General features: G+C 38.5%; 1 protein-coding gene and 1 long non-coding RNA gene across 6 annotated transcripts in view; both read right to left on the reverse strand.

The window, feature by feature from the left end:
- Positions 1-645, reverse strand: part of LOC147582561 (uncharacterized) — a 32,481-nt gene extending 31,836 nt beyond the window's left edge. The window contains exon 1 of the long non-coding RNA XR_015249277.1: positions 181-645. This is a non-coding gene — a long non-coding RNA (uncharacterized LOC147582561). The remainder of the gene's footprint in view (positions 1-180) is intronic.
- The window catches only part of AFF3 (ALF transcription elongation factor 3), a 578,761-nt gene that overhangs the window by 390,427 nt on the left and 170,994 nt on the right, over positions 1-17,340 (reverse strand). The window lies entirely within an intron of this gene.

Here is a 17,340-nt window from a genome sequence, read left to right on the forward strand (position 1 = left end):
ATCTCGCGGTCCGTGAGTTCGAGCCCCGCGTCAGGCTCTGGGCTGATGGCTCAGAGCCTGGAGCCTGTTTCCGATTCTGAGTCTCCCTCTCTCTCTGCCCCTCTCCCGTTCATGCTCTGTCTCTCTCTGTCCCAAAAATAAATAAACATTGAAAAAAAAAACTTTAAAAAAAAAAAATACCTACCATGCCATCATCCTGGTTGACTTCCTCTTTAATTACTAACTTGTCTAACTATGCCAAATGTCCATTTGCCAATGGTTCTGCCTACGATCTGAACAGTTCTCCAACATCAGTTTCATTGACATCATTGAAATTCCATATTTTGGTAAGACATAGACATCACAGTCCCAAATTGCACTGTATTTGCAGTATTTCGTCAGATGTTTACAACTTCTTAGGGGGGAACAAGTAGACAGATGCCAGGTTAGGAAAGCGATAGGAGTAAAAACTCATTTTACAAATGGTCAGTTCATCAGTAAATACTTCATATTACACTGACTTGATTTTCTCTGCAAAGCTGAGACTGACTTAATTCTCTGAGAATGACTGCTTGGAGGATGTAAAGTGAGGTGCTACACTCTCTCATTTAGAAAACAAGAGGCACCAGTTGAGTTCACCTTTTCCTCCTCCACTTTAGAAAAGTCCTTTGTGGGGCGCCTGGGTGGCGCAGTCGGTTAAGCGTCCGACTTCAGCCAGGTCACGATCTCGCGGTCCGTGAGTTTGAGCCCCGCGTCAGGCTCTGGGCTGATGGCTCGGAGCCTGGAGCCTGTTTCCGATTCTGTGTCTCCCTCTCTTCTGGCCCTCCCCCGTTCATGCTCTGTCTCTCTCTGTCCCAAAAATAAATAAAAAACGTTGAAAAAAAATATTAAAAAAAAAAAAAAAAAGAAAAGTCCTTTGTTTTTCAAACACCCAAACTCTCACTTGGTTGGTTCCCTCTGTCCTACTGATCTCACCCTGAAAACATTCACCTTGACCTGACCTGCCCTCCAACATCTTGCTTTTCCTCCTTCTTTGGTTTTCCAATCCTGTGTATTATTGTTTCTGAGCTTTACTAGGAAGGTAGCTACCCAATATAAAAAACATAACTAGGGGGCCTGGGTGGCTCAGTTAGTCAAGCGTCTGATCCTTGATTTCAGCTCAAGTCATGATCGCACCGTTCATGAGATTGAGCCCCATATCAGGCTTGGTGTTAACAGCCAAGAGCCTGCTTGGGATTCTCTCCCCTACCCCTGCTTATGCTTTCTCTCTCTCTCTCTCTCAAATAAATAAATAACCTTTTTTTAAAAAAGTATATGAACTATACTATTTATGATTGAAAAGGGTGCATGTGCAGAGGCCCTCTCATTCCACACATGTTCTTTGCCAGGGCCCTTCTTTTCCTTATTCCAAGGACTGACTAATGCAAGGCAGATGCACTCCAGTGGTTAAGAGTGTGGGTGTTGAAAGCAGACAGCTGGGTGCAAATCCTGGCTCTAACTTACTATGTGACCTCAGGCGGGTTGTTCAACTTCTCTGTGCTGCAATTTCCTTCCCTGTAAAATGAAGGTAGAAGAGTGCTGTACTCCATAGACTCAGTAGGAGAATTAATTAATTAAAGTCCTTAAAATAGGGTCTGGTATTTAGTAAAAACTAAGTGTTAGTCCTTATTAGGATCTTCATCCCATCCAGTGCTCAATTAACACCAGGCCCCATACTAGAATCTTGGAATACAGAGACAGTATGCATTCCCAGGGCCCTGAAATCTGAAAAGGAGTCTTGTATTACAAGAACTTCAAAGGCACCCTCACATTTACAGGCTGTGTGATTCAGGATAGGGAAGCAGGGACAGACATTAAAGGCCACCTGTGCCTCTTGATGGAGTATCTTATGCCTTTAGACTTCTGTCCTCCATTGTAAAAAAAAAAAAAAATGGAGACAATACTCCCAAAACGGTTTGGAATACTCACAAAGGTTCTGAAACGATTATATATAAGACATATTTGAGGAAGCATCTAAAACAGACTCACACAGATACTCCAGAAATGCTCATTTCTCTGTCCTTCTTTAGAAAAATGACCATAAATTCAATTTGCCAATACCTATAAGAAGATGAGCCATTAAAATAAAAGTTCACTCCGGGTCATTTTAAATCCTCCTATGTCCAAACTATAAGTCTTCGAAGACTGAGGATCAGTAATAGCTGTAACTCCTCAAATTCATCAAAATGTATTATTTCATCCTGTACAGAGTAGCTGACCAATGAACTGAGAAAGTTGCTCTATAATATCCCTCCTTGGACTGTTTTATGTAGAAGAGGAGGAAAAATGCCAGTTGTTAAAAATATGCAGGAAAATTATGTGAAAACAAAACACAAAGTGACGGATAACAATAATCAGAACCAACACAGTGAGCCCAAACACGGAGACAGAGGGATGATGGTGCAGGAAGGACTCAAGTGAGGAACTGGGCTCCCCTCACCAGCTGCAGCTCCTACTCCCATGACCCTCCACTCCCTTTGAGAACAGCCCACAGTGGGAGAGACCTAGCTCTGCCCCAGACAACTGAGTGAGTCACTGGGATGAAGGATTATAATGAAGGATTAGTAGGAACACAGAGGGTCTTGCGGGTGTGACTACTTGGCCAAAGTCATGGCTTAAAACTTGCTTTGTATACAAAGTCCAGGGACTTTTTGTGCATGTGTGTAAGTGGAGTGATGGAATGATCCAGATTTTTTACCACTACTGTGCACAAACTAACCAAAATTCTCAAAGAATAACTTCTACTGACAGAAGGTCAGTGGTGTCTTTTTGTATACATTTAGCATAATATAAACATGGGGATATTAAAATGCTGTGGTACCAAAACCCCCCCCACTTAATTAACAATCTGTTGTTCTGATAAATACAAATAGAATGTAATGCACTGGCTTTTCCCCCCTTATCTTTATTCATATTTTGGGACTACACTGACTTATAAGTATAAAGAAAATAGATTTCAAATATTTTCTAGTAAATGGTGACGTATATTTGTGTATGTGTGTATGCCCCCCACACACACACACACATCCTGAAACTTTGTGGACATGTTAACAAGGTAATAGTATACACATACAAAACACTCTGAGGACGTATTTAGAAATCCTTCAGTTATCACCAAGGTGATGTAGTAAAATGAGGATAATAAAATATAATTAAACATTAATTACAGAAACTATCAAAAATAATTGACTTGTACAAAGCACAGCACTCCTATTAAAAAAGAAACTGATGGATAATAAAATATATACAGTATTCTGTTCTCTAGACATAATTACTTCAAGGCAGCAATTAAATTTATAGAAAACTGTTAAGTTTCTTCTGTGACGCTTTACTACTGTGAACTCAAGACATTTTGACTGAGAATTGCCATTGCCTCCAAAAAATTCTTATGATTGTTTAACATCTTAATAGGAAACACTGCCATAAACTCAAAGATGTGTGTTGTAAACAAACAGAAATGAATTCGAATGCAGTTAAGACCCTGCTGCACTTGTCATGTTTCTGGTGTGCACAGAACAGACTTTTGCTCCCATTAGAAATGCCTAATGCTCTTATAGCCAAGGCAGAGTATATTTTACAATTAAGGAAATTTTTAATTTTAGTGCCAGAATAATATGCTGAAGAAATGCCGGCAGGATAGATTTTTACTAAAAATTATCAAGCCAAATTTTTTATATTTACACCAGTTTGTTTCGTTATCATTTAAGGAAGTATGACACCATTCCATAAAACCATTCCAATGTCCTTACGGGAAGCATTAGGTTTTTAAAAGGGCATAAAAATCTCTCCTTTTGACCTTTTATTTTTTTTAACATATTCAAAGAGCCCAGAGAATTCTCTACATACAGGCAGCTGTACACATAAACTTCTCTACACTGTTGCAGAGGATTCTTTGGGGGGGGGGGGGAGGCTAGGATTTCACAAGTTTTTACACTGACAAAATTTGTAACCACTGAAAAATGAAGATGGTTCTAGTCAAAACAGGTGTGTGCGGGTACAGCAATTGGCAAAATGAAAGCAGTAAATTTGAGAATTCTGTGTGTAGGTGTACAATTATGTAGAACAGCCTTGAAAAATCTGACCACATTTGTCCTCGTCATATACTTTTTTGTTTGTCCAGAAATGATGCTTTTGAAACTATATTGTTTTAGTCCAGTAACACTAGGGATATTAGGTTAAAGGAAGGAGGAAGACACTGCTAGCAGGCACTGGGGCCCTCCCTTACTGATGTGAGAAAAAGCCTGAGTCTCCGAGGAATATATCCTAAAGCAGAACTGAAATGAAACTGTGACAGACAAGTAATGTGAACCACTACATTGGAAGCCACAAGATCAGGGGCTGTTTGTTACTGTAGCATCAGTTAGCTTAAGCTGATTGATGCAAAACCTCACATTTAGCTTTTATAAGCAAGTTATGGTTTGAGGACCTGATTTTAAATGAATATAAAAGTTATCCCTCACCTGCTTTGACTTAACATTAAAATAAATTGGAATGATTTGGCAATATTCCTTCAATATATCTGATTTTGACCAAGATTATGCCACTAAAGGAATTTCAGAGGCACATGAGTTCATCATCCATCTCTATTCATGATGTACTCTATTCAGTACATTTCAGCACTGCTGAACAATAGGCAATAGATTATACCTGGAGTGTGGTAGTAGGCAATTTTGGCAAGGAGTTTCTGAGAAGAACAGGAAATTAGGAACTCATTGATATTATATGATAATTCTCCCTGTTGCCTTTCACTGAAGAGGAAATGTGAGCTCCGTGCCTTAAGAACCACAGTATAAAGGTAGGTTAGGTATAAAAATAATATAAGTACCTACCCACAGAAATTACAATATGAAAAGTTCAGCAGAAACAGCTGACAGTGGTGCCCAATAAATACCAGGCTCCCACATTAGAGCCTTGGGATAAAGAGACAATATGCATTCTACTGCCCACAAAATCTGAACAGGGCTCCATTACCCATGAACTGCAAAGGCCTCATCACACTCACAAGCTGTGTGTGTGTGTGTGTGTGTGTGTGTGTGTGTGTGTGTGTGTGTGTTCCTGGATCATTACTTACAGACCTGTCAGACACCTTACTTAATTAAATGCTGACCCCTAGAAATTTGGGAGGGCATTCCAGAGTTATTTTTTAAAATTTATCACTCCTTTACAGGAAAGGCAGTAACACTTAACACCTTAGGGTTCCATGCAGAAATAGATTAAAATCAAAGGACAATAATCCACTGTGATATCTCACTTAAATTTATCTCCATAGCTTGTCAAGTAAGAAAATTCATTTAGGTACGTGTGTGAGATGTGGAAGAAGGGAGACAGGAGAAAACATAAGTGACCTGGTATATTTCTTTACAGAGAGAAAAAGATATAGCATAGAGTCACAAAACATCAGTTTTCTGGTTGCCGGCCTCAGCAGGGTGTGCAAAAGACAGCACTGTCTCCAAAGATGGTATGAAGTGTTAACAGAACCAACTGGATCATCCAGGTTAGAGAGACCTTTCAGATAAAGCAGTATGTAATGGGCAAAGAAAAAGCAAACTCTCAAGATTCGTAGAAGATAAAGTCTACATGTTAAATCTTTCTCAGGGGAAAAATCCACTCAGTACATGGAAATAAAGGGTTGTACCAGCTCAGTCTGATGTTTTTTCAATGTCTATAGTGAGGGAGGCAGGTGAGTCTTTCGAGGGTAGAAAGGAGTAGCACTTTAGAAGCAGGCATGGGGGCTGATTGGCCACAAGGCCTGGCAGTGTGATTCACACCTGTTATGTCAGCCAAAGAATTTTTGGTCCACTTGACTTTACCACAATAATTAAAATAAGATGACTCTCAGAACGGCAGGTTGCTCCCCACTCAGGCCCCCCCACCCCCTCACAACTGAGGAAATAGGTGGTTGGGCTGTACTTGGCCCCAATAAGAATACTGTTTTCTGTCTGACACAGAGGGACAATGTCCAAACCAGAGCAAGCAGAAAGACAAAGGCTCTGGAAACACTGCATCTCAAGAACTGTATACATACACCGCCTGGAAAAATTGGTGGAACAGAATAGTTATATTCAAAAACTAGGAGGGCTAGCTATACAACACAACTCAATAAATATTTACTGAGCAACTTCCATGTGGATGATCCCTGGAGGGATATGCAGAGACTGGTAAGAAACAGTTGCTGTCCTTAGGGAGTATGCAATCTAACTCGGGCAGAGGAAAATTGTAAATAAACAGGTAACCTGAGGAAGCACAAAATGCTATGCAGTCCTTATGGGAGGAAAAGATCATTTTTTACTAGAGGACATTTTTGAGGGATGTATAAAGTTTTGATTGCCAGAGACTTTTTGAGGAGCAGGAAAGGAATAAGGACATTATCAGGAAGCGGATAAACAGAGAGAAATAGAAAAATAAAATGTATGAGGTTGGAGGGAAAACTCTAGTTTTGCTTGGAAAATATGATATGATAAGGAAAGTTATATAAGGTTGGTATGTGAAATACATATTTGCAAAGCATATTTGTACTTAAAGAAAATTTTTATTGTAATACTACAATATTCTTCTTTATAGTTAGGGAAATGAAGCAAACAATTCTTCCTCACGATCCCTCGGTTCTAAGTAATACTTTTGAATCCAGCACCTTTTAAATGCTCAATAATGGATCATTGAGCGAAATGAAAAAATACATTTATATTTTTAAAGATAGTTTATAGTATTAACACATATGAGATTATTAGCATTTTTCCTCCTAAAATCACTCATATATTTCTCCCTTTTCTTTCTGCTTGTAAACAGTCCACTCTTGCTTCCAACTCCCATGCATGATTTAAGCCCCATTTTAAACTCCATATTCGCTCTCTCTTGTCACACAGCATAGTTTATGGCTTCTCCCTACCACACCCAATCATGTCCACGCCCAAGCAAGACCATGGATATCTGAGTAGTGTCCTAGACAGAATAAACAAGGTCAGGGGTTTTTGTGTGTTTTATTCACTGTTATATTCCCAGTGCCTAGAACAGGATGTGGAATGCAGTCTGTGATCAATAAATATTTTGTTGTTGGATAAAGCAAACAGATTTTTAACTTATGCAGAATAAGCCAAAATAAAAGTATGTGTTTTGTTGTTTGTCTGTTGGTTACTTGCTTCTTAAGATTATCCATTATACTAAAGGAGTGGCACAATCAAGATTTTACACTAAATGAAATGTGGACGCTTATGCTTAAAAAAGGGTAAACCCCTCCTTCTTTGACAGGCACTAGAGTTGTTAACATCTGAGCCACTGCTCCACCAGCACTCATCTTTAAATTTTTAACTGTATTTAAATAATAACAACAATACAGGTTTCTCTACTGTGATTTTTAGGCTCAACTAGAAATTGCTGGTCATATACCATTTCACATTTTCTTAGCTATTACAGGGAAAGTAGTCATTCTGATATTTCATTTAATATCACTATTTACAATTAGTTTTTACGTTCACTGAAAAAAAACCACTAGCACCATATGGACTAACTCCGAGATATCCTACTGAGAAGTTGCATTTTATAAACAATAAGCTAAATGCTATTATCCTTATAATAACCCCCAAACATTTTCCCTTCTCTCAAGTGCTGCATTTCATACCACAGACTTCTTATGAAAAAATCAAGCTTGCCATCTATGTCATATTATTTTTTTTATTCTCTGCCTTCCCTCCCTCTCCCCTCCTTTATGCCTGCACACTACCTAGTGCAGGGACCCTCCAAATAGGACCAGGTGCTTGGAACAGCTGGGGAAGGGGCATGTGCAGGTTCCAAAATGGAGTGGGTATCAATTGCAGCACACATCAAGAGGTGGGCCTTCCAGGTCCCCTTCTGAGCACTCTGATATGCTAATTAAGGATCTGGCCTCCACCTTTTGCCAGTCACCAGAATGCTGTGCTGTTTCCTTCAGAGCTGCCTTGATAAAGCTGCCAAACCTGTGACCTACTTTCACACAGCCCTGTGCTTCTGGCTTCCCCATAGTCACATGCCCTTCCATGTGGTGGGCTTGCTACCTGTTCTCTTAAAACTGGAGATCACACTGAGCCAGCCTCACACCTTTTTAGCATTTTAGTCACTGCCTTCAGGGTCTTAGTCACCATGTGTAGGCATTTTGAGAGCCACTCTCCCAAAGTCCTCCCCATTGCCTGTCTCCCACTAATAGCTCACTACCCTGCTTCCCACTCCCCTGTATATGGTAAAGCAGGGACTGGATAACTTGGGGGAAGGTGTCTTGTTTTAAAACGTTGCTTTCTAGCTGGCAGTTCTATATTACCAGCTAGAAAACCTCATTAACCTGATGATCATATCCTATGGGTGTCACAATCACTGAAAAACTGTGGTTATTAATTGCTCAGGTCAGGCTATGAGGAGATATATTGACCTCTCCTTCCTCTGAGCCTTCAGTGTTTCTTGCACATATCACTCACTTGGCCAATCGATCACACTTTGCTTTGAGACACCTATGGTTTCACTTTTGCCATTTTCTTTAGGCTCTTTGTTCCCAACTGATCAATCCACTTGGTGCACAAAGATTATATAGATTATGTGTTTCTACATTTTCCACAGACTGCACATACTGGGTCTCAGAAATACTAGTGGACTGACCTCTGGGCACCAAGGGTGGACAGGATGATACAGACTTATTTCTTCCTATCCCTGCTAAGCAAACAACGAACCCTGGAAATAACACAAAGGGCAGCAAAAGGAAAAATCTAAAAGGTGTCAAGAGTAAAGTGAATTGGCTAAAGACCCTAGGGTCCAGAGGTCCACAGAGCAACAGGGCACCTTAGGACCACCCCACTCAATAGGAGAAGGTATCTCAGAGTTGGGGTTTCCTAACCCACAACCTGTGGGAACAGAGGCAGCTCAGATAGGCTCATTCCTTCTGTGATTTGAATAATACTCCTACCAACAATGCCAAGTGAGGCAGAACTGGAAAGGGGGACAGATCAGGTGCCCCACTGACAAAAATCAGCCAGAAGAAGTGTTCTCCTAACCTTCCAGGCCTAAGATTGTCCTCCCTCACCCAGACACACCCTGCAAAGGGCATTCCACCACAAAAAGCATCTGACAGGGAAGCATTCTTCATCCATGTCCTCCCTAGGGCCAAACACTCCTTTTTCTGATCCAAAGGCATCAGGGGACCCAGCCTGCAAAAACTCCTTCCTTTTCCTCAAGCAGCATCAGGTGCACAGGATAATCTAAACAGACCAAAATGGTACTGCAAAAGCTCTGAACATTAAATGTCATTGTAACCACAATCCACAAAAGTAGCCTGGGTACTAAACCTAAAAACAGAGACTCTTAATAGTCACAATGTCCAGGACATAACTGTAAAAATTACCCATCATACCAAGAGCCAGGAAAATAAAAAATTGAAGGAGAGAAGACCCTCAACTAATGTTAACACTAGCATGATCATATGTTAGCATTATCTGACAGGACTTTAAAGCAGTTATCATGAAAATGCTTCAACAGGGGCGCCTGGGTGGCTCAGTCGGTTAAGCGGCCGACTTCGGCTCAGGTCACGATCTCGCAGTCCGTGAGTTCGAGCCCTGCATCGGGCTCTGTGCTGACAGCTCAGAGCCTGGAGACTGTTTCAGATTCTGTGTCTTCCTCTCTCTGCCCCTCCCCCGTTCATACTCTGTCTCTCTCTGTCTCAAAAATAAACGTTTAAAAAAAAATGCTTCAACAATCTAATAAACAATAAAATATCTTGAAACAAATGAAAAACAGAAAATCTCAGTGAAAAATGAGAAATTATAAAAATGAACAAAATTGAAATTGTATAATAAAAATACTAAAGTAAATATAAAATCACTAAATAAGCTCAGGAGTAAAGTGGGAATGACAGAGAATAGAATCAATAAAACTTAGAAGATGTATCAATAGAATTTACTCAATCTGAGCAATAGAAAGAAAATGGACTGAAAACAAAACAAAACAAAAAAAAATAGAGCCTTAGAGGCCTGTGGGACAGTAACAAAAGATCTAATATTTTTTATCATCAGAGGGGGAGAAGTCAGTATGGATAAAAAGCTATTAACAAAATAATGGCTGAAAATGTCTTAAATTTGGTGAAAGACACATAACTCACAGATTCAAAAATCTAAGTGAATTCTAAATAAGAGAAAAATCAAAGAAATTCATACCAAGACACATCATGATTCTGAAACTGAAGACAAAGAAAAATGTCTTGAAAGTGGCTAGAGGGAAAAGTTGCATTATTTATAAGGATATAACAATTCATATGAAAACAGATTTCTCATCTGAAACCATGATGGCCAGGTGTAAATGGCACAAGTCTTCAAATATGTTTCAAAGAAAAGACGCGTCAACTTTGAATTCTATATCTGGCAACAATATCCTTCAGAAATGAAAGAGGAAATAAAAACATTCTCAGATAAAGAAAAACTAAGAGAATTTTTACTAGAAAATCTACCCTTAAAGAATGGCTAGGAAAGGAAATAGCAAAAGAAAGTCTGGAACTTCAGAGAAAAAAAGTATCAGAATGAGTAAAACTGATGGTTAAAGCAAAAATTATTGCACCATCTGATGTGGTGCATGATGTACAAAGAAGAAACACTTCAAACAATCATATTTAAAGAAAAGGAGGGGTAAAGATGCCCAAATGACTAAATCTTCTACATTTCTATCAAAATGGTACAACATTGGTATCAGTAGACTATGATGTTTCATAAATGCAAGTTAATACTTACAGCTACCATTAAGAAAACTATACAAAGTGATATACTTAAAAAAAAAAAAAAACTATAAATAGGGGCTCCTGGGTGGCTCAGTTGGTTAAGCATCTGACTGTTGAATTCGGCTCAAGTCATGATCTCACAGTTGTAAGATCAAGCCCCACATCGGGCTCCATGCTGGGTGTGGGGCCTGCTTAAGATTCTTTGTCTGTCTGTCTCTCTCTCTCCCTCTACCCCTTGCCTGCTCTTTCTTGAACACATGCTCTATCTCTCAAAAGAAAAAAACTGTAAATAAATCAACATAGAATCATTTAAAAATTCTTCATGTAACCTACAGAAAACTAAGAGAAACAGAGAAATGAGACACAGTGAAAACAAATCAGAAAACAAATAATAAAATGGAAGACTTAAGCCAAAACGTGTAAAAAATTACCTTAAATGTAAATGGTCTCAGTAAACCAATTAAAACAAACTGTCAGAGTTTTAGAATAACATGAGCCAACAATATACTGTCTACATGACACTTACTTCATGTACTACACTATAGGTAGGTCAAAATAAGAGGGAAAAGGATATACCATGCAAATATCAACCAAAGAAAAAAAGGTCAGAAGTGACTACATTAATATCAGTAGACTAATAAAATAGAGTTAAAGGAAAACACCAAAGATGAAAAGGAGTATTACATGATTTTAAAACAATCAATCCACTGGGAAGGCATAACAAACCTAAAAGTATATGCATGCACCAAACAACCTCAAAATGCATGAAACAAAAACTGATAGAGCTGAAAGGCAAAACAGATAAATATGTAATAATAGCTGGGGACTTAAACACCCCACTTTTGGCAATAGTTAGAACTACTACACAGAAAATCAAAAAGGATATAGAATAATTGAACAACACATTCAACCAACAAGATCTACCTGACATATACAGAAAATTACACTCAACGACAGCAGAATAAACATTTTTTTCAAGTGCTCATGGATCATTCATCAAGACAGAGAATTTCCTATGTCACAAACCAAAAGTTCAACAAATGTAAAGGAATTAAAATCATACATAGACCATCATGGAATCATACTAGAAAACAATAACAGAAAGACAAGAGGACAATCTCCAAGCCCCTGGAAATTATACAAGACACTTCCATGTTTTTTTTCTGAAAAAAGCAATTTTTATTCTTTCTAGCATTTACCTGTATTTATAATTTTTTCACAATTGGTTTGATTGTGTAGATATAATTTCCTGTTTCTACTTTTAAAACTTATTTCATAACCAATTCCATATATTTTGACTTGTCCTTTTATTTATCATTTGATGGGTATATCTTTTGTATTGCTCTATTATGTCAGATGTTTATAGTTCTTTTAACTATGATTAACCAACCTACTTTAAATAACTTGGTACTTAGAGTTTTTTCTTTCATTTTTTTATATTAATATAATTTATTGTCAAATTGGTTTGCATACAACACCCAGTGCTCATCCCAACAGGTGCCCTCCTCAATGCCTATCACCTACTTTCCCCTCTCCCCCACCCCCCATCAACCCTCAGTGTGTTCTTGGTATTTAAGAGTCTTTTATGGTTTGCCTCCTTCCCTCTCTGTAACTTTTTTTCCCCCTTTCCCTTCCCCCATGGTCTTCTGTTAAGTTTCTCAGGATCCACATATGAGTGAAAACATGGTATCTGTCTTTCTCTGCCTGATTTCACTTAGCATAATACCCTCCAGTTCCATCCACATTGCTACAAATGGCCATATTTCATTCTTTCTCATTGCCAGGTAGTATTCCATTGTATATATAAACCACATCTTCTTTATCCATTCATCAGTTGATGAGCATTTAGGCTCTTTCCATAATTTGGCCATTGTTGAAAGTGCTGCTATAAACATTAGGGTACAAGTGCCCATATGCATCAGCACTCCTGTATCCTTTAGGTAAATTCCTAGCAGTGTTATCGCTGGGTCATAGGGTATATTTATTTTTAATTTTTCGAGCAACTTCCACACTGTTTTCCAGAGTGGCTGCACCAGTTTGCATTCCCACCAATAGTGAAAGAGGGTTCCCGTTTCTCCACATCCTCTCCAGCATCTATAGTCTCCTGATTTGTTCATTTTAGCCACTCTGACTGGTGTGAGGTGGTATCTCAGTGTGGTTTTGATTTGTATTTCCCTGATGAGGAGTGATGTTGAGCATCTTTTAATGTGTCTGTTGGCCATCTGGATGTCTTCTTTAGAAAAGTGTCTATTCATGTCTTCTGCCCATTTCTTCACTGGATTATTTGTACAAGACTCTTCTAAACACTACATGCATCAAAAACAATATCTCAAAGGAAATAAAAAAATGTATAGAACTGAATGAATATGAAAATACAACATACCAAAATATTTGGTCCTCAGCTAAAGTAGTGCTGGGAGGAAAATTTATAGTACTAAAAGCCTACATTAGAAAAGAAGGAAGATCTTGGGGCGCCTAGGTGGCGCAGTCGGTTAAGCGTCCGACTTCAGCCAGGTCACGATCTCGCGGTCCGTGAGTTCGAGCCCCGCGTCAGGCTCGCATCAGGCTCTGGGCTGATGGCTCGGAGCCTGGAGCCTGTTTCCGATTCTGTGTCTCCCTCTCTCTCTGCCCCTCCCCCGTTCATGCTCTGTCTCTCTCTGTCCCAAAAATAAATAAACGTTGAAAAAAAAAAATTTAAAAAAAAAAATAAAAAAAAAAATTAAAAAAAAAGAAAAGAAGGAAGATCTCAAGTATTAGATGCAAAAATCCTCAGTAAAATATTAGTAAACCAAATCTAGCAATGTACAAAAAGTATTATGCACCATGACCAAGTAGAATTTATTTTGGGGAGGGTGCCTGGATGACTCAGTCAGTTGAGCATCTGACTTTTGATTTCGGCTCAGGTCATGATCCTAGGGTCATGGGATTGAGCCACATGTCAGGCTCCACACTGAGCGTGGAACCTGCTTGGGATTCTCTCTCTCTCTCTCTCTCTCTCTCTCTCTCTCTCTCTGCCCCTCTATCCCACTTATGCTCTGTCTAAAAATTAATAAAAAGGAAAACTTTAAAATAGAGAGGATAGTACTTTAAAAAAAGAATTTGTTTTGGGTATGCAAGGGCAACACAAAGGATCTTTGTGGTGACAGAATTCTTCTGTATCTTGACTGTGCCAATGTCAATACCCTGATTGTGATATTATACCATAGTATTGCAAGATGTTACCATTGAGGAAAAATGGGTAACAGATAAGTACATGGGATCTTTCTGTATTATTTCTTATAATTGCATGTGAATCTACAATTACCTCAAAATAAAAAGTGTAATTAAAACGTGTGGAGGATGCCGAATGCAATTCAACTCAATCATTAATCTTTAAGTGATCTTATCTTATGGAAGACTGAAAGTGTTATGGTTGTTGGTTCTTAGGGATTGGACTCCCCCAAAACTAGGATTTGAGATTGTTCTCTGAGGTTTCAACTTTATGAATGACACAAAATGAATGAAATATAAAAATAAATTTTCAAAAAATTGCTATGAATGCTAGACCTATAAAACTATAATGTAATTTGACAGAAGATACCTATCTAAAGTAAGGCCATGTGATTCAGAAGGGTGGTTAAAGCAACCATGCCTAGCATAGAAGAAAAAAGCACAGTGTAGCATCCATCCCAAACCTTTCCAGGAAGAAGCAGCCTTAACCAAATCTATTACTAATACCCTGTTAGAAGGCATTGAGATGGAAGCATGGAACTGTACTTACTGGACTTCAAATATTCCAGTCCTGCTCTCCCTCCTGGGGTACATGGTAAATAAATAAAAATACTCAGAAATCTACAGTAAACCTGCATCTGATGACAACTAGCTGAAAGCTATTGTTGCACACACATCTCCTTTTCCCCATTTCTTTTCCCCCTCTAAACCAGCCAGACTTCAATCCTATATTCTTTCCTAAATTTTTAGTCCTTTTCCTATTTGAATGAATAAACTGACATTCTAGTTTTGCACATCAGTCTTGTTAGGTTAATATAGATGAGTCCAGTCTTAAGAGTTTGGTGGGAAAAATCAGCCTTCTGAGCCCAAAACCTAGCTTATGGGCTGTGGCAAATTTATAACTGAAATGGCACCAACCACAAGTGGCCTTTTTGGAATTGGGCTCATTCTCATGGTGATGATAGTTCCCTCTATTTGTCTCAAGGTCCAGTGTGAACTTTTCGAACCCATTAGTCATTCTTCTACCAGCCTCAAATTAGATACAGTGCTCTGTTCTTTGACTGTATTAACACAACTGCCACATAGTAAGTGGAAATATATGTGAGATTTTTATTATATTTTGACTAGCAAATGAAATGATTTTATGTTTTTATTTCAAAACAGTATAAAAACTCAAGATTTTGAACTTATTTGAACAGAGGCAATGAAGTTACTTTCTCCCAATACCAGATTTCAAGACTTCTATTAATTAAGTCCATTGAATGTATGATATGGAAGACTGGAGAAAGAGCTTTCCAAACCATGCCATCTTTCTTTGTTAGGACTCCCACCTAGGTTTTTAATTGCTCTGTGCTTAAGTGAGCTGTCAGGAAAAAGCAACTAACTAAAACTTAATGGGTTTATATTTAAAGACAAAGTAAAACTTACATGGCTATAATGATCGGAACCTAAAATTTATATAGATATACTATTGCTTAAAGGATCATCTGTTTGTTGATAACGATTACCCCAAAAAAAAAAAAAAAAAAAGGACTCAGGGAAACTGGATCCACAAATGATGGCCTCAAAAGAAAATGAACACCAAAGGATATAATCAGTAAAATTCAACTGAGATTTTTAAAAGTATTGATAAATCAAATCTTTACCATGATGTTTATGAGGAAAATAACTCACCCTGATTTAAATAATTTTATTAAGATAAATATGAAAACAGAAAAAAACTGGAAACAGATTAACAGTACTCTATGGAAAATTGATTATGGGAAGGAATTAAATTGGCTTAATGATGTTCCCTCAGGAACTTTATGAAAATTAATTCACGCTGGGCCAATTCTGATTAAAATGTTATGTTCATAAACTGGGAGTCTAAACATCCCGTCCTCCTGATGACATCATGCTGTTGCTTGAACTCTTTGCGATGCTGCTGCTATTCTGCCTTCTCCCGATTCTCACCCCCATGACTTTCCCTTTCTCAGTCCTTCACTTCTGGGTGGTTTTTCTTCCACATCTCACTCCTTATACATATCTTGTGCACTGATTGTGTGCATCTCTTCTCAACTCCACATTCAGTAGATGGGAGTATCCACATCATGGACACTGGCAAACAGGATCTCTCTATATTGTTTCTCAGCATTCCACTCAAAAACATTGCTTTATTCCAGCCATCACCATTGCATGCCTTAAGCCTTGCAGCCATTTCCTGTCTTCCTAACTTGACTTGTTTCTGATTACACAATCCATCCTCACAAGGCCACAGGATTCTATCCTTTAACATATAGCCTGGTACATTCAATTCTGCTTCAATATCTCACCATTTCCTAGGTAATGAAGTACAAAACACAGCAGATCATTCTGTGTTCACTGAACACAATATATGTCTACACATTCCCATCTGTGGTTTGCTCTTGTATTCCTTTAACCTTAAATGTCCTTACCCTCATCCTCCTCTCAAATCCCACTCAGATGAGAAGACCCTTTCCTGATACCCCGGTAAGAATTAACTCTTCCTTCCTTTAGCCTACACAACCTTTGTTTGCATCACTATTCATTCTTCTAGCTCTACGTTTCAGGGTCTCATGCGTACCAAACTTGGCAAGCAATCAACTTCATTTCCATCAGTTTTTAAAACCTCCTTTTGCCTTTAACTGAAGGAGATTCTTTTTCTTTCAACCATGTATTTCCTTCATTTTGCTTCCCTAACCCAATTTAATTATTCCCAAACCATAAGCATTTACAGAGTTAAGAATGCCTACTCTGTCTGTCACAATCATGCAAGATGAAAGGATATTTAACCTCAGGCTTGGTGTTCCAAGTGCCTGCAATTAAAGCAAATCCTTTTTTTCCCTTTGGTTGACTCTATGATTAAAAAAGAAAATGATTTCATTAAAGATAATTCAGTTGACATTTCTTCTTTGGTACAACTTGGATTTGAGACTACTCTAGAATAATTTAGCATGCAGTAACATCAATAAACAAGGAGCAGGAATGTCCCCAACATACATGAGTAACAGTAAAACATGAAGTGAGCAGTAAGGAAGTAAATGGCCTAGAAGAGGTTTGGTTTGTCATACAATACCTATGGGAAGTCCTGAAAGCTCTGACCAGTGAAAGGTTTGTACAATTTTCGCATTACCCTTCTTTTCAGCCTTTACATCCCTCTACCTCTTTGTTCCCCACTTCTAAGGCACCTAAAGCAATATCCTCTTAACTATGAATCAAAATTCAGCAATGTGTCATTGCAAAAGAAGAGATTCAGACTCTTCAGGGTCATAAGTGAGATGAGATGAAAATGAAGCAAAGGGAGAGGGGCAGGAGGAAGAACACAGGTGATGGAGTTAAACAGAATGAACTGCTCCCCGCCCTACAGTCTCACTGTCTTCCTAAGATCCAGA

This window comes from Puma concolor, chromosome A3 (genome assembly GCF_028749965.1).
Source record: "Puma concolor isolate L17-30 chromosome A3, mPumCon1.1.hap2, whole genome shotgun sequence".
NCBI classification, from domain to species: Eukaryota; Metazoa; Chordata; class Mammalia; order Carnivora; family Felidae; genus Puma; species Puma concolor.